This window comes from Aotus nancymaae, unplaced genomic scaffold (assembly GCF_030222135.1).
Source record: "Aotus nancymaae isolate 86718 unplaced genomic scaffold, 86718_ANA_hifiasm-v0.15.2.pri h1tg000072l, whole genome shotgun sequence".
In the NCBI taxonomy this organism is placed as follows: domain Eukaryota; kingdom Metazoa; phylum Chordata; class Mammalia; order Primates; family Aotidae; genus Aotus; species Aotus nancymaae.
In genome coordinates this window covers 3,560,051-3,583,164 of record NW_026988487.1, presented here as the reverse complement: position 1 = coordinate 3,583,164, position 23,114 = coordinate 3,560,051, and the positions used below count along the sequence as shown (strand labels likewise).

Below are 23,114 nucleotides of genomic sequence, written 5' to 3'. Positions count from 1 at the left end.
AAAACATGGGGCCCCTTTCCTGCTCCCAGCACTAACTGCGCCTACCCCAACACTGGGGACTTTCAATGCCCGCTGCCGTGTGCGTACATGTGGAAGGTTTGCTGTGTGACCCTGGGGAAGTTACTACCTCTCTCTGGGCCTCAGTCTTCTCCTCTGTGAAATGGGCAGGTTCAAACTGGGCTCTGCAGGGGTGTTGGAGGCCTGGGCCCTGCCCTCCCCTGGCCACCCTTTCCTGAGCACATCTCTGATCTGCCCCTTCTAGGGACTGGGGAGGTGGAGGCAGCGGCTGGCCCATCCCCTGAAGAGTGCGGAGGCCCCGCTACCCCCCTGCAGACGGGAGCTGCTGGGCCAACTCACATTTTCCTGCTCTCTGCTTTCTCCTCTGCCCATAATGCACTCCAGATGCTCTCTCCATTGGAGAGCCGAGGCAGCGGATTCCAGAGGGAAAGTGGTTGGGCTCCTCTTTCCTTCAGGATGGAGAGGGCCCGAGAGGGGGCCCTCTGAAAAAATGGGGTGGGGGTGGGTCCAACTTCACAAGAAGAGGGTAGGTGGAAGGGAGATCTCCCGAGACACCCCGCTATGCCACAGAGGCAGGCCACAGACCAAAGACCTCCTGGGTTCCCCTAAGTCTGTCTCCCTGCAGGCCAGCCCCACCCAGGAGCTTTTCAGGAGCTCCCGGGCCCCGGGGTGGAGGGGAAGAAGGCCTATCTATTTCCAGTGTTCAGGAAAGAACCAGGCACAACTGGGTTCAAATCCCAGCCCTGCCACTTAGAGGCTGGGTAGCCCCTTGAGTGGGGCACCTGACTTCGTGGAGCCTCAAGCCCCTCACCTGTAAAATGGGATGGGGCCAGGCGTGGTGGCTCACACCTGTAATCCCAGCACTTTGGGAGGCTGAGGTGGGTGGATTACTTGAGACCAGGAGTTTGAAACTAGCCTGGGCAACATAATGAGACCCTTCCTCAAAAAAATAAATGAGTTAGGCATGGTGGCATGTGCCTGTAGTCTTAGGTACTTGGGAGGCTGAGGCAGGAGGATTGCTTGAGCCGAGGAGTTAGAGGATGCCTTTAGTTATGATTATACCACTACACTGGACTCTGGACAACAGAGCAAAACTCTGTGTATTAAAAAAAAAATTTAATGGGATGGCTAATGCTGACCTTGGGGGGTCTGTGAGGGCGACGTGGGATGACGTACAGAAAGGGCTTCTCACGTCCCTGGATGTTCAGGAAGTATCCAGCAGCTGTCTGTGGAAGCCTCCCCTCCTCACGCGCAGCTCCCCTCCCCCTTAGGTAGAAGCCCGAATGCTGAGAAAGCCTGTCCCAGGTCCAACTCGGACCCGTCCTCCCGAAGCTTTACAGGCTTCCTCGGAGGACCCCTGGGGAATTTTAAACCACCCATGGGAGACTGTTCTAGGGACAGGCCCAGGGAGGGAGGGTGCTGTGAGCCTGAGGCTGAACACAAGTCTTGTCCGACCTCCTCCCTGGCCCGGCCCCTCCACCTCAGCAGAGGCCGGCCTTCCCACTGGGCCTGGAGAGCCACGTCGAGTAAGGGGGCTAGAAAGGGGGTTCTGAGCAAGGGGCAGCTGCTCCCGAGCCAGGCCCCACCCACCCTGCACTTCCCTGCCAGGACAGCCTCCCAGCCACGCTCACCCTCTCTGCCTCAGCGGTACCAGGGGGAACGCTTCGATTTTTCCACCAGAGGAGCCAACAGCAAAATGAGAAACAAATCCAGCCCGACTGCCAGTCCAAGGCCTGCCCCTGCAGCGCATGGAGGGAGGGGAGTGAGCCCCAGCCCCTTCCCTGCCTCCCTTCCTAGGCACCAGCACCCCTGGTTTGGGGGCGGGCATTGGGCATGGGACCTCACTGGCCCACACCCACCTTGGGGCAGAAAGTTGGGGGCTCGGGCTTATTGCTCCCCACCCCTGCCTGGGACAAGAATGAGCATCAAAGTTTGCCTCCCCACTCCCCATGCAAGTCCTGGGCTGCGGCCCGCATGCATGCTTCCGGGGGAGGGACAGAGTTGGACGGGGGGCGCAGTCTCTGCTCAGATGGCCTCAGCTAGATAAAGAGATGGGACCTCTATGGCGCCTCGCACTCTCCTCACTGAGCTCTCTCCCCGCTGCGGGTCCCTCCCTCTGCTGAGCCTCTTCCCCACATTCGGCCCCCTCCTCCCGCCCTGCATCCCATCCCTTCCCCACTCTGCCCACACCACCCAGGCTGCCCCTCTCCAGCTACTCCACAGGGAGGCACACGGGTCCCCAAAACCCCATATCCCAATGAGCAAGCTTGCTGGCTTCCCCCCACCACACCCCGCCCTCCCCCAGGTTCAGGGCTCTACCCTCCTGCTCCACCGCCCACAGTCCCCTGTTCTCCTTCCTGCCCCCACCTCCCACTTGATGAACTTCCTTCCCATCCACCCACAAACCCACACTAGCGGCCCTCACCACCCTGCACTCCTGAGCCCCAAAATCACCTCTGGGCTCTCTCCTCCCCACCCCAACCTCACTTGTTTACAAACACGGTCTCTACTTCCATCAATGTGGCTTACAGGTGAGACCCTAGAAAGAGCCACACCCAAGAATAAGGGCAAACTGGACCCAGCTTCACTGCATCAAGATGACTTCCCTGTATGCTGTCTGGCTACCAGAAGGCAATCAAATTCTCCCCGAAAGAAGGTGACATCAGCCACAGCCTCTGCAATCTGTAATCCCGGCACTTTGGGTTATCACCGCAACAGCCACCATTCCACAGAACTTGGCCAGGCAGCTCTCCTCCTCCTCCTCCTCCTCCTCCTCCTCTGCTTTTTCTTCCCCACCTTCTTCCTCCTCTCCTCCTCTATTTCTTCTTCCTCTTCCTTCTTCCTTCTCCTTCCTCTTCCTTCGTCTTTCTCCTCCTCTTCTTCCCCTCCTCCTCCTTTTTCTTCTCCTGTTTCCTTTCCTTCCCGTCCCTTCAAAAACAATTCAGTCTTCTGGTTGACTTTAAACACCACAAAACAAAAACAATTCAGTCCAGAAGACATTAGGGAGAGTGGAGCAAGCAGGGGTCCCCATGGTGGGGCGGATAGGAGATGCAGCGGCTCAGCAATGGTTCTGGAGCTCAAGTGAAGTGAGGGGGGTGTTTCTGATGTGGGGATGGCCAGAGCAGGAGAAAGAGGCGCAAAGGAGGACACCAAGTGTGAGCGCAGCCGGGTATGGGATGTCAAATCCAAGCAAGGTAAGGAGGACCTCTACTTGGGGCGCAGCTCAGCAAGGGAGAGTGAATCATGAGAACTGCGAAGAGGGCCTCTGGCCAGAGTACTGCCCAAGCCCCAGGAAGTGGAGTTCAAGGGGGATGAGCAGGACATTCCTACAGGAGTGGGCGGGGCACCTGGGGGAGCTCCAAGTGGGATGTCAGAGCCTGTTGAGGGAGGAGCACGTGCATGTGGGGAATCGGGGGTAGGGTGGCCCGAGGCAGAGTGTTGGACCCCATGGAGGCAGAGTGTTGGACCCCATGAAGGCTGAGGGTTGCTTCGGTGTAGGGCGAGACGTGGCATGCTGGAGTCTGAGGGACAAAGAGGCATCCATGTGGTGGGCTGGCCCAGGGCAGGGTCTCAGAGCCCCGGAGAGCTGAGGAGTGTCTGGGTGGGTTGGAGGGCATGGGGTATCGGTTGCCGTGGAGGCTAAAACAAATCCATCTTGGATACTAATCCACTATGTTGACTTCTGAGTAACCCCAGTTACGGGGATACCTCTAAGATTTCTGCTTTAAGTACTGTCAACTAAATCTTGCCCTTAGGCGTACTCACATAGCATTCTTGCCTCTTCTCAAGGGATCGCTTCAACTGTCCTAACATTGCCACCCTGTGGTACACAAGCCCTGGGGTTGGGGTAACAGTGTGGGGATCCGCCATTTTGTCTCGCTAATGTCAGACGTGGCTTCTCTTTTTAATTCCTTATTAAATGTTTCTTTCTGAGAAATGGGTTTTGTCAGCCTTTTTCTTCAGCCTTTGTGGATAGGTTTGCATGGACCTGCCCACTGCAAAACAGTTACATACAGTGGGACTGACCCAGTGAGAAAAAGTGAGCTAGGTTTCTCACTGTTGGCAAAGAGGATTATAATATGGAAAAGAAGCCCGGGTGCAGGGGCTTGTGCCTGTAATCCCAACACTCAGGGAGGCCAGGATGGGCAGCCAGCCTGGGCAGCAAAAAATACAAAAAATTTGCTGGACGCAGGGGTATGTGCTTGTAGTCTCAGCTACTCAGAAGGCTGAGGTGGGAGGATCATTTGAGCCCAAGAGGTCAAAGCTGAGATGAGGCATGATCAGGCCATTGCATTCCAGCCTGGGTGACAGAGCGAGACCCTATCTCAGGAGGGGAAAGGAGAGGAGAAGAGAGAAAAGGAGAGGGGGGAGGGGAGGGGAAGGGAAGGGAGGGGAGGGGAGGGGAGGGGTGGGGCGAGGCGAGAATGAATGCTGTGATGTTCCCGCCTGTAACCCTATACGCCTGGATTGGAATTGGAGGTAATGGGAAGAATTCATTACTTCCAAAATACATGTTGAGAAGTAGAGGCCAGGTGCAGTGGCTCATGCCTATAATTCCAACACTTTGGGAGACCGAGGTGGGAGGATCACCTGGGGCCAGGCATTTGAGACCATCTTGGGTAACACAGTGAGATCCCATCTCTACAAAACAAGAATAAATAAAATAGCCAGGTGTAGAAATAAATATTGAGGCAAATGCATGTATGTATGTGTTTATGTTGTGTGTGCATGCGTCAGCGTATGTACACTTATGGATATACATACAGATATTTCCCAGCTTTATCCATTGAGAGGGCCTGGGAACCATGACACCTTAATAGTAATGAGTATAGCTAGCACCCAACTTTTTTTTTTTTAAATCAGTCTACATCATGCTTTGATAGCACCCAAGTCTTTTTTTGTTGTTGTTGACAGAATTTTGCTCTTGTTGCCCAGGCTGAAGTGCAATGGTGCAATCTTGGCTCACTGCAACCTCCGCCTCCTGGGTTCTTGCGATTCTCTTGCCTCAGCCTCTGAGTAGCTGGGACTACAGGCATGCACCACTCCACCTGGCTAATTTTGTATTTTCTCCTTGTAGAGACGGGGCTTCTCCTTGTTGATCAGGTTGGTCTCGAACTCCTGACCTCAGGTGATCCACCTGCCTCGGCCTCCCAAAGTGCTGGGATTACAGGCGTGAGCCACCAAGCCCAGCCAATAACACCCAAGTCTTAATGTCTAAATACCATCATCCTCTGGAAGAAACGAGGGCTACTTGACGAAATGGCTAATTACAGGAAGAGGGCAGGGAAAGCAGAAGGTAAATCTGAATCATCTTGTGCCAGAAAATAAAGTGCTCAGAAATGATTAAACAGAGTGATCATATGAACCAGCAATTCCATTCCTAATGATACCCAAGAGAAATGAAAGCATATGTTCGTACAAAGCTTGTGCAGGCTTACCTTGTTTTACGGCACCTTGTTTCAGTGTGCTTCACAGATACTGCAGTTTTCACAAATCGAAGGTTAGCAGCAACACTGCATTGTGCAAACCTATTGGCTCCATTTTTCCAATAGCACATGCTTACTTTGTGTCTTCTGGTAATTCTCAGAATACTTCAAACTTTTTCATTAGTGCCGTATCTGTCTGTTACGATGACCTGTGATCAGTGATCTTTGAGGTTACTATTGTAATTGCTTTGGAGTGCCATGAACCATGCCCATAGAAGATGGCGAACTTCATCATCAGTCAATGCTGTGTGTGTTCCGACTGCTCCATCAAGCAGCCATTTCTCCATCTCTGTCCCTCTCTTTGGCCTCCCCTTTCCCTGAGACACAACACTATTGAAATCAAGCCAGTTAATAACCTTACAATAACCTCTAAATGTTCAAGTGAAAGGAAGAATTACACATCTCTCACTTTAAATCAAAGCTAAAAGTTGTTAAACTCATTAAGAAAGGCATGTTGAAAGCCGAGATAGGCCAAAAGCTAGGCCTCTTGTGCCAAATAGTTAGCTAATTGTGAATGCAAAGAAAGAGTTCTTGAAGAAAATTGAAAATACCGCTCCAGTGAACACACGAATGATAAGAAACTGAAACAGCCTTATGCTGCTCATATAAAGTTTTAGTAGTCTGGTTAGAAGATCAAACAGCCACAACCTTCCCTTAAGCCAAAGCCTAATCCAGGGCAAGGCCTCTTCAAGTCTATGAAGGCTGACATAAGTGAGGAGGCTGCAGAAGAAAAGTCAGAAGTGGCTGGATGCGGTGGCTCACACCTGTAATCCTAGTACATTGGGAGGTTGAGGTGGGTGGATTGCCTGAGCTCAGGAGTTCAAGACCAGCCTGGGCAGTGCAGTGAAACTCCGTCTCCACTAAAATACAAAAAAAATGAGCTGGGTATGGTGGCGTGTGCCTGTGGTCCCAGCTACTCAGGAGGCTGAGGCAGGAGAATTGCTAGAACCTGGGAGGCGGAGGTTGCAGTGAGCTGAGATCGAGCCACGGTACTCCAGCCTGGGAGAAAGAGTGAGACTCTGTCTCTACAAAAAAAAGAAAGAAAGAAAAAGAAAAGTTAGGCATTAGCAGAGGTTGGTTTATGAAGTTTAAGGAAAAAAGTTGTCTCCAAAATGTGAAAGTACAAGGCGAAGCGGCAACTGGTAATGTAGAAGCTGCAGCAAGTTATTCAGATCTAGCTAAGATCAGACTTTTGGTGTAGACAAAAACAGCCTTCTATTGGAAGAAGATGCTACCTAGGACTTTCATAGCTAGAGAGAAGAAGAAAATTCTTGGTTTAAAGCTTCAAAGACAGGCTGACTCTCTTGTTAGGGGTTAATGCAGCTGATGACTTTAAGTTGAAGCCAATGCTCATTTACCATTGTAGAAACCCTAGGGTTGTTGGCTGGGCACAGTGGCTCATGCCTGTAATCCCAGCACTCTGAAAGGCCAAAGCAGGCGAATTGCCTGAGGTCAGGAGCTCGAGAACAGCCTGGCCAACATGGGGAAACTTGATCTCTACCAAAAAATACAAAAAGTAGCTGGGTATGGTGACCTGCACTTGCAGTCCCAGCTACTGGGGAGGCTGAGATGGGAGGATCTCTTCAATTTGGGAGGCAGAGGTTGCAGTGAGCCTACATCACACCATTCTACACCAGCCTGGGCAATAGAGTAAGACCCTGTCTCAAAAAACAAAAAACAAAAAAACCCCCAAGCCCTAGGCTTGTTAAGAATGATGCTACATCTACTTTGCCTGTAATCTAGGAATTGAACAACAAAGCCTGAATGACAGCACATCTGTTTACAGAATGGCTTACTGAATATTTTAAGCCCACTGTTGAGACCTACTGCTTAGAATAAAATTTCTTTGATGATATTACTGCTCATTGACAATGTACCTGATCACCCAGGAACTCTGATGGAGATATACAAGGAGGTTAGTGTTGTTTTCCTGTTTGCTAACACAATATCCATGTTGCAGCCCATAAAACCAGTAGTAATTTTGACTTCTAAGTCTTATTACTGAAGGAATTTATTACCTAAAGCTATAGGAAATGCCAGGGACAGCGATTCCTCTGCTGGATCTGGGCAAGGTAAATTGAAAAGCTTCTGGAAATGATTTACCATTCTAGATACCATTGAGAACATTTACGATTCATGGGAGAAGGTCAAAACATGAACATTAATAGGAGTTTGGAAGAAGTTGATTCCAATCCTAATGAATGACTCTGAGGGGTTCAGCACTTCGGTGGAGGAAGTAACTGCAGGTGAGGTAGAAATAGCAAGAGAACTGGAATTGGTAGTGAAGCCTGATGAAGTGGCTGACTTGCTGCCATCTCATGGTAAAACTTGAGCAGATGAGGAAACGCTTCTTATGAATGAGCCAAGAAAGTGCTTTTTTGAGATGGAATCTATTCCTGGTGAAGATGCTGTGAACATTGTGAAAACAACAACAAAGGATTTAGAATATTGCGTAAATTTTGCTGATAAAGCAGCAGCGGGGTTTGAGAGAATTGACTACAATTTTGAAAGAAATTCTACTGTATATAAAATGCTTTCAAATAATATCACATGCTACAGAAAAAATTTCCTTGAAAGAGTCAATAGATGTGGCAAACTTCATTATTGTTTATTTTAAGAAATTGCCACAGCCACCCAACCTTCAGCAGCCACCACCACCCTGACCAGTCAGTAGCCATCACCGTGGAGGTAAGACCCTTCACCAGCAAAAAGGTTATGACTTGCTGAAAGCTCAGGTGATTGTTAACCTTTTTTTTAGCAATAACATATTTTTTCCTTTTTTATTTTTCTTGAAAAAAATAGAGATGAGTTCTCACTATGTTACCCAAGGTGGTCTTGAATTCCTGAGCTCAAGTGATCAAGTGATCCTCCCACGTAACTTTTTTATAATTTTTTTTTTTTTTTTTTTTTTTTTTTTTGAGACAGAGTCTCACTGCGTCGCCAGGCTGGAGTGCAGTGGTGCTGTCTCGGCTCACTGCAATCTCCAACTCCTGGATTCAGGCGATTCTCCTGCCTCAGCCTCCCGCATAGCTGGGATTACAGGTGCACATCACCACATCTGGCTAATTTTTGTATTTTTAGTAGGATGGGGATTCACCATGTTGGCCAGGCTGGTCTCAAACTCCCGGCCTCAAGGGATCTGCTGGCCTTGGCTTCCCAAAGTGCTGAGATTACAATTGGCCAGGATCACTGTTCCTGGCCAACTGTAACTTTTATATGCACTGGGAAACCAAAGTATTTGTGTGACTCACATTATTGCAATGTTTGCTTTGTTGTGGCAATCTGGAACTGAACTAGCAATATCTCTGAGATATACCTACATGTGAATTTTTATAACATTATTCATAATAGCCATGAGTTAGAAACAACCCAAATGTCTAGCAATGGATGGATAAACAAAATGTAGTACGGTCATGCAGTGGAATGTTATTCAGCCATGAAAAAGAATGAAGTAATGGTACATACTACAACCTGGACAAACCTCGAAAACGTTATGCTAAGTGAAAGAATTCAGTTACCAAAGACCACATATTGTATAATTCCATTCAGATTAAATATGTAGAATAAAGAAATCTACAGAGACACGAAGCAGATTAGTAGCTACCAGGAACGAGAGTGGGTGGGAGGGTAGGGGCATGATAGCTGAATGCTACAAGGCTTGTTTTAGAGGTAATGAAAGTGTTCTGAAAGTGACTGCGGTGATGGTGGCACATAGCTCTGCCTATGCTTAAAACTGTTGAATTGTACACTTTAAATGGGTGAATTGTAACATATGTGAATTATACCTCAATAAAGCTGTTCAAAAACAAACTGCTCAAATAATGAGTGATGGAGACATGTCAAAACAAAACTAAAACCAGCTAGAATGGGCTTCCACTGGCTGGAGCTGGAAAGATTGAGCATCAAAATAAATAATAATATTAATGGATTATAACTTACAGAATGAAATAGGAATCCATGACTCTATACTGTTACAAATAAATGAATACACGGGGTGTGTGTTGAGGAACGGGCTATTCACATATTCTCAAAGCACCTTTCCACAAAATACATACTAATTACAAAGAGAAAATCAGGAACTTCACAGTGGAGAAACATAGCAGACACCACCTTAATCAAGTGATCAAAGTGGACGTCAACAGCAACAGGATAAATGAGAATCAGCTACCACCTATAGGATGCAGTGAGAAAGACAGCATCACTTCTGCGATATTCCTGCACACGATGCAGAACCTGAATCTAATCACGAGGAAACACTGAATGAGCCCAAATTAAGGGACATTCTAGAAAGTAACTGGCTCATAATCTATAAAAGTGTAATTCAAGTTAAGAACAGATTAAAGAACTGTTCCAGATTTTAAAAGACCAGAGATAACAGAACTAAATGTAATATGTGATTCTGTATCGGATCCTTTTGCCATAAAAACATTATTAGGCACACTGGTGAAACTTGAATAGAGTCTGTGCTATGGATTCGCTGCCAGTAATCTACCAGTGTTAATTTCCTGATTTTGATTGTGTTTTTGTTTGTTTTTTAATTTAAGACAGAGTCTCACTCTGTGGCTTAGGCTGGAGGACAGCGGCGTGATCTCAGCTCACTGCAACCTCCACCTCCCAGGTTCAAGCAATTCTTCTGCCTTAGCCTCCCAAGTAGCTGGAACTACAGATGCGCACTACCATGCCCAGCTAATGTTTGTATTTTTAGTGGAGACAGGGTTTCGCCATATTGGCCAGGCTGGTCTTGAACTCCTGACCTCATGATCCACCTGCCTCAGCCTCCCAAAGGGCTGGGATTACAGGCAGGAGCCGCTGTGCCTGGCCTGATGGTGGTCTTATGGTTATCTAGGAAGATGTCCTTGTTCATAGGAATTACACATTGAAGTGTTTGAGAAGTGATGGCAACTTTTTTCTTTCTTTTTTTTTTTTTAATTAAGTGATGGCAACTTAATCTCAAATGGTTCCAGGAAAAAATGTTCTTTGTACTATAATTGTGATCGTTCTGTACATTTGAGACTGCTTCAAAGTTTTAAAAAAAATCTACTATGGCTTAGAAGGGATTTAAAAAAAATTCTTGCATGTGAAGAAGAAACTGGACTAATACTTGAAAACCAAGAGAAAAGCAAACCATAGAAAATACAGCCTCACAGGAGATCCAGATACTGGAGTATCAGTTAGAGTTTGAACTAACTATAATTACTTTGCATAAGAAAACAGATGAAAAGTTGGGATAGTTTCACCAGATAATTGGAATTAATAAAAATGAAGAATCAAGTGGCATCCTAGAGTGAAAAAATACATAATAACTAAAATTGAGAATTTATTTCACAGGACTAAAGGCAGATTAGATAGAGCAGAAAAGGGAATTATTATTATTTTTCTTTGTTTTTGTTTTTGTTTTTCTTTTTTTCACCCCCTAGCCCAGCCAGAAGAAGGAATTAATGAATAGGAATGCCGGTCAGTAGAAAATACTTTGATTGTAGCATAGACAGAAAAAGGATGGAGAATACAAAAATGCCATTAATATTATATGCAGCACAATAAAAAGCTCAATCATATGTATTTCTGGAGTCCAAAAAGGAGAAGAGAGAGGGAGACTGGGGTAGAGGCAATATTACTGGCCAAAGTTTTTCTATAACTAACACAAGACATCAAGCTAAACATGTTTAGTATAAAGAAATTATACTTAGGCACATGATAGTTAAACTGCAAAATATTAAATTTAAAAGGAAAAATCTGGAAAGCACAAAGAAAACAAAAGCACATTCCTTCAAAGCAACAACCATAGACTGACAAACTGAAATTATATTTGAGATGAAAATCACAAAATCTAAATATAATTTTTTTTTTTTGAGATATATTCTCACTCTGTCACCCAGGTTGGAATGCAGTGGTGCGATCTTGGCTCACTGCAACCTCCGCCTCCCGAGTTCAAGCAATTCTCGTGCCTCAGCCTCCTGAGTAGCTGGGATTATAGGTGCCCACCACCAAGCCTGGCTAATTTTTGTGTTTTTAGTAGAGACAGGATTTCACCATGTTGGCCTAGTGGGTCTCAAACTCCCGATCTCAGGTGATCTGCCCACCTTGGCCTCCCAAAGTGCTGGGATTACAGGCGTGACCCACCGTGCCTGGCCCTAAATATAATTTAGATGTATTTTGAATGGATGGGATTAATAGCAGATGAGATATCACAGAAGAAAAGGTTAGTAAACATGAAGATATACAAAGACATTATCAGCAGAAAGCTTCTGAAAGGAAGAATACAGAGAGAAAAAACCAAGAACATAACAGAGCCACGGTCATCCATGGGGTAATATCAAGTGCTCTGACATACTTGAAGTTCAGAAAGAGAGGAGAAATGAGAAAACGGAAAATATTTGAAGAGACGGTGACCAAATTTTTCCAACTTTGATGAAAACTAGAAACTCAAAGATCCAAGAATCTCAATACCACCTATAAAGATACTAAATGACAGCAAGATTCATTATAATCAAATTGCTGAAAATCTGAGACGATGAGAAAATCTTAAAAGAAGCCAGAGGGAAAAAAGAGACATTGCATAGAGAGGGACAAAGGTAACAATTATCATAGACTTATTGTCAGAGACTACGTAAGCCAGAAGTAACAGAACATAATTGTTTAAGCTGTGGAGAAAAAAAGTCCTCTCAATGTAGATCTCTAAATCAAGTGAAAATATCTTTAAAATGATGGTGAAATGAAGACTTTTTCACATGCACAAAGAGTGAGAGACTTCACCATCAGTCGACCTATGCTATAAGAAATGTTAAAGAGGCTGGGAGTGGTGGCTCACTCCTGTAATCTCAGCACTTTGGGAGGCTGAGGCGGGTGGGTTACTTGAGGTCAGGAGTTCAAGACACCCTGGCCAACATGGTGAAACCCCGTCTCTACTAAAATACAAAAATTAGCCAGGCATGGTGGCAAACGCCTGTAATCCCAACTACTAGGGAGGCTGAGGCAGGAGAATTGCTTGAACTGGGGAGGTGGAGGTTGCAGTGAGCCAAGATCATGCCACTGCATTCCATCCTGGGTGACAGAGTAAGACCCTGTCTCAAAAAAAAAAAAAAAAGAAAGAAATGTTAGAGTAAGTTTTTCAGGCAGAAGGAACATGATACCAGATGGAAACTTGGATCTACACAAGGGAATAAATAGAACAAGAAATGGAAAATATGTGAGTAAATGTAAAATATATTTTTCTCATTTAAAATTTTGTTTAAAAGATTGTCAACTACTTGAAGAAAAAGAATAACAACATATTATGGGGTTTATAACATGTGTAGAAATAAAATACATGATAACAATGCCACAAAGCATGGGGGGGAAAATACGCTAGCTTAAGTTTCTAACTTTTATATGATGTGATACAAGATTATTTGAAGGAAAACTGTGATAAACCTTAGAGCAGGGGTTGGCAAACTTTTTCTTTAAAGGGCCAGATAGTAACTATGTCAGGTGTTGAAAGCCATACAATCTCTTTTGCAACTGATTAACTCTGCCATTATATCAAGAAAGCAGCTGTAGACAATATTTCAATGAATGATCGTGGCTGTGTTCCAATAAAACTTTATTTGTAGACTGTGAAATTTGAATTTTATGCCATTTTCCTATATCACAAAAACATTATTCTTTTGAATTATTTCAACTTAAAAAAATTTTTTTTGAGACAGAGTCTCACTCTGTGGCCGAGATTGGAGTGCAGTGGCACAATCTCAGCTCACTGCAACCTCTGCCTCCCAGGTTCAAGTAATTCTCATGCTTCAGCCTCCTGAGTAGCTGGGACTAAGGTGTGCATCACCACACCAGGTTAATTTTTGTATTTTTAGTAGAGACAGGGTTTCACCATGTTGGCCAGGCTGGTCTTAAACTCCTGGCCCCAAGGGATCTGCCTGCCTTGGCCTCCCAGAGTGCTGGGATTACAGGCATAATCCACTGTCCCCGAGGGTCATTTCAACTTTTTAAAAATGTAAAGCATTTTGAGAAGCCATGGTGAAAGGATTGCTTGAGGACAGGAGTTTGAGGCTGTAGTGAGTTATGATCGCTCTACAGCGCTTCACTCAGGGCAAGAGAGTGAGACTCTGTCTTAGAAACAAACACAGAGATTCTTCTGCAGCTTGCAAGAATGATGAAAAGATATTCATGGTCATGTGGAAGATGCGCCTCCCTCCAACCTTGTTACAATGCGGACCTTAGCACTTTACCCATCTGACGATCCAATGTGCAGCGGGGAGAAAAAGTAAAAATTAGGCCAGGCGCGGTGGCTCACGCCTGTAATCCCAACACTTTGGGAGGCTGAGGTGGGAGGATCACAAGGTCAGGAGTTCGAGACCAGCCTGGCCAACATGGTGAAACTCCATCTCTACTAAAAATACAAAATCTAGCCAGGCATGGTTGCGGGTGCCTGTAATCCCAGCTACTTGGGAGGCTGAGGCAGGAGAATCACTTGAACCCAGGAGGCGGAGGTTGCAGTGAGCCAAGATTGTGCCTCTGCATTCCAGCCTGGGGGACAGAGTGAGACTCTGTCTCAAAAAATGAATAAATAAATACATAATAAATAAATATTAAAAAGGAAAGAAATTCTGACACATGCTACAACATAGACATTAGGCAACGTGAAATAATAAACCAGTCACAAAAAGACAAAGACTGTTATGATTCCACTTATATCAGGCAACTAGGATGTCTAGAGAAGCAGAAATTGAATGATGGTTTCCAGGGGCTGGAGGGAGAAGGAAATGGGAAATTGTTTAATAGTATAGAGTTTTAATTTTGCAAGTTGAAAAAGTGGAGATTGGTTGCACAACAGTGTGAATATACTTAACACTATTGAGCTCTATACTTACAAATAGTGAAGACGGTACATTTTATGTTAAATGTGTTATACCACAGTTTAAAAAATACTAAGGAAATCAGGTCGGGTGCTGTGGCTCACACCTGTAATCCCAGCACTTTGGGAGGCTGATGTGGGTGGATCACTTGAGGTCAGGAGTTTGAGACCAGCCTGGCCAAATTCCTTAAGTTTGGATATTAAGTCTCTACTTAAATACGAAAATTAGCCGGGCACTGTGGCGGGCACCTGTAATCTCGGCTACTTGGGAGGCTGAGGCAAGAGAATCGCTTGAACCTGGGAGGAGGAGGTTGCAAATGAGCTGAGATTGCGCTGCTGCACTCCAGCCTGGGCGACAGAGTGAGACTCCATCTCGAAAAACAAACAAACAAAATACTAATGAAATCTGAATAGAGTATGAACTTTAGTTAATAATAATGTATCAGTATTGATCCATTAATTGTAACTAATGTGCTATGCTAATAATAAGGAAAACTGGATACAAGACGTATGATGCTGTACTATGTTGTGATTTTCTGTAAATCTAAAACTGTTCTAAAAATAAAGTTTATTACTAAAAAAACCCAACATTCACAGCTCATGGGCCATAAAAAACAGGGCATGTGCCATATGCTTACCACTGCCTTAGAACAAAAACTAAAAAATGTTAAAGCCCTATAGATAATGAGACATTAGTAGACATATAAGAAATATTTTAAAATATTCAATTAATTCTCAAAAGGCAGGTAAATAGGAAAAAGAAATAAAGAACATATGGGGCTAATAGAAAACAAATGGCAAGATAGATTTAAGCCCAATGATGTTGATAATTACATCAAAAGTAAATTATCTAAATACTCTAAGACCGAGATTATCAAACTGGATAAAACAAAACAAAGAGCAAGACTCACTTTATGCTGTCTTTTAGACATAAGATTGGCACCTAGTAATTCCACAGAAATGATGGAAACCAGGAGACAATTAAATGATATATTTGAAAGCCAGTCACGGCTTCAAATTACAGGCTCACACCTGTAATCCCAGACTTTGGGAGGCCGAGGTGGGAGGATCACATAAGGCCAGGAGTTCAAGACCAGCCTGGCCAACATGGTGAAACTTCATCTCTACTAAATATATGAAAATAGCCAGGCATGGTGGCCGGCACCTGTAATCCCAGCTACTTGGGAAGCTGAGGCATGAGAATTGCTTGAACCCAAGAGGTGGAGGTTGCAGTGAATCAAGATCACGCCACTGCACTCCAGCCTGGGCAATAGAGTGAGATTCTGTCTCAAAAAAAAATTATATATTTGAAATGCTGTAAAATAACTGGCAAACTAGAAAAGTGAAAATATTCTCTAAAAGATGAAAAGGCTGGGCATGGTGGCATGCACCTGTAATTCCAGCTACTTAGGAGGCTGAGGCAGGAAGACTGCTTGAGCCTAGAGTTTGAGGCCAGATTGGACAACATAGTGAGACTCTGTCAAGAAGGAAGAGAAGGAGATTTTATTCTGACATGTAACAAGCTCGGAAGTTGTCACTCTGCCAGCAAGTAAAAAGCTGAACCAACTGAAAAATCAATAACTTCCTCTTGGATTTATCACAGAGCAAGCTGCTGCACTCAAAATTGGGGAAATAGACAGGTGGATATAGAGAATCACAATTTACCAGAGCAGAAGGAACCCATGAGTAAAAACCTCCCTGGGAATCAGACCTGATCTGTAATTGATGAATTGTTGGAGGCTCAATGTGAACAAGTCTGAGAGTTATAAGTTCCAGGGGGAGGCCAGGCGTGGTGGCTCATGCCTGTAATTCCAGCACATTGGGAGGCTGAGCCAGGAGGATCACTTGAGGCCAGGAGTTTTAGATCAGCCTGGCCAACATGGTGAAATCCCGCTTCTACTAAAAAAATACAAAAATTAGCCTGGTGGGGTGGTACACATCTATAATCCCAGCTCTCAGGAGGCTGAGGCAAGAGAATCACTTGAACAGAGGAGACAGGTTGCAGTGAGCCAAGATTGCACCACTGCACTCCAGCCTGGGTGACACAGCAAGATTCCATCTCAAAGAAAAAGAAAATCCAGGGGGACTTAATTATAGGAGGGACACACACACACACACACACACATACACACACACACACTTCTGTGAGTTTTACTTACCTCCAGGAGGTTTGACCAGGTTCTCATATGAAATATACCAGAGCAGTCTGTTCTGCTTTACAAGGCCTGCCCTCAAGAGGAACTCTTTTACCAGAGCCTTAACTATTGTTTTTTTTTTTAGAGCCTAAAATTTCACAGGCTGTTTAAAAGTTTGAGACAATCATAGATTTAGAGAGTGCTTCCCGTCTCCCACACTTTACCACCACATCATTAAAGACACTGTACTTTCTTCTGCTCAGCACATCAATCATGTTTGGCTATCCAAAAAATTATGAGACATACATACTAAAGGACAAAAAAAAAAAGTTTGAAGGGACAGAGCAAGCATCAGAACTAGACTCAAATATGGCAGAGATGTTAGAGTCATCAGACCAGGAATTTAAAAATAACTATGATTAATGTGCTAATGGGCAGGGCGCGGTGGCTCACGCCTGTAATCCCAGCACTTTGGGAGGTCAAGGAAGGCAGATCACGAGGTCAGGAGTTCGAGACCAGCCTGGCCAACACAGTGAATCACCGTCTCTACTAAAAATACAAACATTAGCTGGGCATAGTGGTGCATGCCTGTAATCCCAGCTACTCTGGAGGCTGAGGCAGGAGAATCGCTTGAACCGGGGAGGTGGAGGTTTCAATGAGCCGAGATTCGGCCACTGCCCTCCAGCCAGGGCAACAAAGCTAGACTCCATCTCAAAAAATATATATGCTAAGTGTGCTAATGGATAAAGTGTACAGAGTGCAAGGATAGATGGACATTGTAGACCGAGAGATGGGAATTCTAAGAAAGAACCAGAAGGAGGCCGGGTGTGGTGGCTCATGCCTGTAACCCCAGCACTTCGGGAGGCCGAAGTGGGAGGACCATGAGGTCAGGAGATCGAGAACTTCCTGGCCAACATGGTGAAAGCCTGTGTCTACTGAAAATACAAAAAAATTAGCTGGACGTGGTGGCATGTGCCTATAATCCCAGCTACTAGGGAGGCTGAGGCAGGAGAAATGTTTGGATCTGGGAGACAGAGGTTGCAGTGAGCCAAGATGGTACCACTGCACTCCAGCCTGGCGACAGAGTGAGACTCAAAATAAATAAATAAAATGAAGAGGGAAATGTTAGAGATCAAAAACACCATAACAGAAACGGTGAATGCTTCTCATGGGCTTATTAGTAGGCTGGACACAGCTGAGGAGAGAATCTCTGAGCTTGAGGATATGTCAGTAGAAACTTCCTAAAACAGGAGAGAAAACAGTCTTCTTTCTGAAGACTGAACACACACACACACACACACACACACATACACAAACACATACACACAGATACACACACACATACACATGCACACACACACAGACACATGCACACAGATACACACACACATGCACACACACACATGCACACACATGCACACACATACACACACATACACACACATACACATGCACACACATACACATACACACAGATACACACACATACACATACACATGCACACACACACATACATACACATGCACACACACACACATGCACACACATACATACACACACACACAGCCTAGAACAGAATATCCAAGAACTGTGGGACAAACTGAAAAGGGTGTAATATACACATAATGTGAATACCAGAAGGAGAAGAAATAAAGGAACAGAAGAAATATTTGAAGCCATAATGACTGCGAATTTCCCAAACTAAAGTCAGACACCAAACTACAGATCCAGGAAGAATTTGAGAACAGGAGGCAGGATAAAGGCAAAGAAAAATTACATCTAAGGATATCCTATGCAAGCTGTAGAAAATCAGAGATAAATGCAAATTCTTGAAAGAAACCAGAGGAAAAAGACCAACTTCCTCATCGAGGAACAAAGATAACAATTACATCTGGCTTCTCCTCAAAAACCACGTAAGCGAGAACAGAGTGGAGTAAAACAGAATCCTGCCCTGCCTAAAGACGTTTTGGTCAACGATAGACCACACACAATCGTACGGTGGTCCCATAAGATTACAACACCGTACCTTCACTGTAGCTATTCTATATTCAGATGCACAAACACTTGCCGTTGTATTACAGTCACCTACAGCATTCAGCACAGTAACATGCTGTACAGGTTTGCAGCCTAGGAGCAACAGGCGCTCTCACATAGCCTAGGTGTATGGCAGGCTCTGCTATCTAGGTCTGTATAAGTTCTCTCTACAATGTTTGCACAACGATGAAATCACCCGATGACGCATTTCTTAGACTGTATCCCTGTTGCTAAGTGACGCATAATTGTATTTAGAAAGTGTTGTGAGAGAAAAACCATCCACCTAGAATTCTGTGACTTGTGAAATTATCCTTCAAAAGTGAAGAAAAAATAAAATGCAAAACTATAGATCTTCAATTCATAGAAGATGACAGAGGAGAAAGCCGAGGTGACCTTCGGTATGATGATTACTTTTTAGATAAAAAGCCAAAGGCATGATTCATGAAAGGAAAGATAGACAAGCTGGACTTAATTAAAACGAAAAACTTCTGCTCTGCAAAAGACACTGTTCAGAGAATGAGAAGACAATCCGCAGACTGGGAGAAAATATTTGCAAAAGACATATTTGATAAAAGACTCATCCAAAATGTCCAAAGAACTCTTAAAACACAACCATAAGAAAACAAACAATCCAATTAAAAAAATGGGCAAAAGATCTAAACAGACACTTCACCAAAGAAGACATACAGAGATGGCAATTATACATGAGAAAAATGCTTAACATCATATGTCATTAGGGAATTACAAATTAAAACAACAATGAGATACCACTACATACATATCAGGATGGCCAAAATCCAAAACACTCACAACACCAAATGTTGGCAAGGATACAGAACAGGAACTCTCATTTGCTGCTGATGAGAATCCAAAATGGTGCAGTGGCTTTGAAAGACAGTTTGGCAGTTTCTTACAAAACTAAACATATTCTTATCACACGATCTAGCAATTTTACTCCTTGGTATTTATCCAAATGAGTTGAAAACTTATGTCTACACAAAAAAACCTGCACGTGAATGTTTATATCAGCTTTATTTGTGATTGCCAAGACATGGAAGCAATCAAGATGTCTTTCTCATGTGACTGGATAAATAAGCTGCAGCACATTCATACAATGGAACGTTATCCAGTGCTAAAAGGAAATGAGTTATCAGGCCGTGAAAAGACATGAAGGGAACTTAAATGCATATTACCAGGTGAAAGAAGCGAATCTGGAAATGCTACCTACTGTACGATTCCAACTATATGGCATTCTGGAAAAGGCAAAACTTTGGGGATAGTAAAAGATCAGTGGTTGTCAGGGGTGGGGAGAGAGAAGGGTGAGCAGGCAGAGCACAGAGGATTTTTAGGGCAGGGACACTATTCTGTATGATGCTGCAATGGTGGATATATATCATATACATTTGTCCAAACTCAGAATTCTCAACACCAAGAGTGAACGCTAATGTAAACTATGGTCTATAATAATGTATCAGCATGAGTTCATCTATTGCAACAAATGTACTTTTTTTTTTTTTTTGAGACAGAGTTTCACTATTGTTGCCCAGGCTGGAGTGTAATGGCACCATCTCAGCTCACCGCAACCTCCCTCCCTAACTTTTTGCATGAGGGCAGCATAACCTTGATATTAAAACCAAACTAGGTTCAAGTGATTCTCCTGCCTCAGCCTCCCGAGTAGCTGGGATTATAGGTACACACCACCACGCCTGGCTAATTTTTGTATTATTAGTAGAGATGGGATTTCACCACATTGGCCAGGTTGGTCTCAAACTCCTGATCTCAGATAATCCACTCACCTCGGCCTCTCAAAGTGCTGGGATTACAGTTGTAAGCCACCGCACCCGGCCCAAATGTACTACTTTAATAGTAGCAGAGACGAGGGGTTTATAGAAAATCTCTGTGCCTTCTGCTCAGTTTTTTTTTTTTAAAAAAAAAACAAGAAGTTTATTTAAACAACAAGGTGATTGACTTGAAAGGGAAACTATCTAGGATTCTTTTTTTTTTTTTTAGTAATTTCTCCCTGCTGAAAGACAGATTGCCCTACAAGTAACAGTTATGTAAAAAAAAGTTATAAAATTGTCCTTGGTTTTACAATGATAAATGAAAAACATTAAAATTCTCCAATTGAACAAGATATGCAAGGATGTTTATGTTGTTTTTGTTGTTAAAACAGTGAGAGCAAAATAACTTACTGGAATATAGAGCTAAGAGCTGAATGAGCATGCTGCTAATGGAGAAAGGGGTTATTTTCACTGAATCGGTATTTTCCCCATCCTGTCTCTGCTTGATGCCAGTCAAAACATACCATTGGCTGTTAGTTTTAAAAAATGCAGTGTGCTTGTGCACATATACCATTACTTTATGTACAATGAAGGAATGGGAAGGGGGAAATCAAATTTGAATAGAGAAAACTATATTGTAATAGTCAGGACTTGGTGGAACCAAATTGCAGTTTTCTAATTGAGAATGTAATCTTGTAATCTTGGTCTTTAAAGAACTGAGTTCTGGAGTAAAGAAGCAGGTTCCCTTCACAGTTGACACCTCCCATCTGCTGTTGGAACACATCAATTCTATCTTCAGCCTCCATTTCCAACTGTGCAGGTGTCTCTGTTTCATTGATTGGTTGCCTGGCAAATCGGAATCTGATCTGCCTCATTGACAATTCTGTCTTTCACAACAGGCTTTTGTTAGTTTACTGAGTGGTGTATGCTTCTTCATCTTAAACTGCACCACAGAACCCTCCTGCCCTCCCACCTTCAAATTAATATGATCATTGTTCTCAGTCTTGACTCCTTCTTCAGGCTTTTTGTTGGTCCTGGTGAGCACCGGCTGCTGCTTCACAAAAGAGGTACCAGATCCTCAGCAAACGAGCACACAAGTAGCCCCAGGAGTGGCAGAAAAACCCTTCTACTCAGTTTTGATGTGAATCTATCCACTGTACATCCTATAGGCAACTGAGATATTACGATACTATAATGACTCTGCTAATACGTTAGAAATTTTGGATGAAATGGACAAAACTTTTGAAAAACACAGCAAATCTTACGGAACACCATGTATAGTCCTGTATCTATTAGAAAAATTGTATCAGTGATTAAACATTTTCCCACAAAGAACACTTCCAGATGGTTTGTCTGCTTAATTCCTCCGGACATTAAATAAAGAAATAGCACCAGTTTTACACAACTCTTATGGAGAATAAAAAGAACACTTCCTAACTTTTTGGATGAGGGCAGCATAACCTTGATATTAAAACCGAACTAGGACATTACACCAAAGGATAGTTACAGAACAATTTCTGTCAAAACATAGATACAAAATCCTAAACAAAATTAATCACAAATCAAATCAGTACTATATAAAAAACGATAATGCATCATGACAAATCTTAATTCATTCCAGGAACGTACGGTTGGCTTCACATTTGAAAACCAGTTATGTAAGTCACCGCATTAAAAGTATAAAGGAACGAAATCATATTTCAGTAGATGTTTAAAGAGAATTTGATAACAATTCAGCATTTATTCATGATAAGACTTCTCAGCAAGGTAAGAATAAAAGGAAATTTGCTTAATCTGATAGTGAATTTTAAAAAATCCCACAGCAAACTCTACATTTTATAGCATAAAGTATTGAAAATGATCCCTTTGAGATTGGAACAAATTGAGGATGTCCACCACCACTTCTTTTCAATATTGTATGGGAGTCCTAGCCAGTGCAATAAGGCAAGAAAAAGAAAAAGTGTAAGGTTTTTGAAAAGAAAAGAAATAAAACTGTGGCTCTTCATTGATGACATGATTGTGTAGGTAGAACATTTTTAAAAAACTATAGATATGTGCCAGGCACAGTGACTCACACCTAAAATCCCAGTGCTTTGGAGGTCAAAGCAGAAGAATCACTTGTAGCCAGGAATTTTAGACCAGCCTAGGCAATTTAGGGAGACTGCAAAAAATAAAAAGAATTAGCCAAGTGTGGTGGTGCATGCCTGTGGTCCTAGGTACTTAGGAGGTGGGAGGATCACTTGGGCCCAGGAGGTTGAAGCTACAGTGAACCGTGATTGCACCACTGCACTCCAGCCTGGACAACAGAGCAAGACTTTGTCTCAAAAAACAAACAAACAAAACCCTAAAACTATAGATGTGCCATAAGTTAATAAATTTAGCAAGGTTCCTGGAAACAAGGTTGGCATTGAAAAATGTCCATAAGTGGGCAATAGCAATTAGAGAATGAAAAAAAAACAATGAAAAAAAAGTTAAATCCCAAACACCTAGGAATAAATCTGACAAAAGATGCTCATAATTTTTTTGTTTGTTTGTTTGTTTGTTTGTTTTTTTCCTAGAGACGAGATCTCACCATGTTGCCTAGGCTGATCTCAGACTCCTGGGCTCAAGCAATCTTCCCAGCCTCAGCCTTCCAAAGAGCTGGGATTATAAGCATGAACCACCACACCTGGCCTATGCTCATGATTTTATACAGAAAACTATAGAATATTACTGAAATGGGACAAAGATCTTTTTAAAAAATACATAGAGATACACTGTGTTCATAGATCGGTAGAGTCATATTACAACGTGGTCAGTTCTCACCTCAATTGACCTACA

The 23,114-nt window shown here is 43.6% G+C and overlaps 2 pseudogenes; one reads left to right on the top strand and one right to left on the bottom strand.

Annotated features, from left to right (window-relative positions):
* Positions 1-1,659: 1,659 nt before the first annotated feature.
* LOC135270954 (small ubiquitin-related modifier 2-like) lies at positions 1,660-21,569 on the bottom strand (annotated as a pseudogene).
* LOC135270993 (small nucleolar RNA U13) lies at positions 13,618-13,727 on the top strand (annotated as a pseudogene).
* Positions 21,570-23,114: the final 1,545 nt, after the last annotated feature.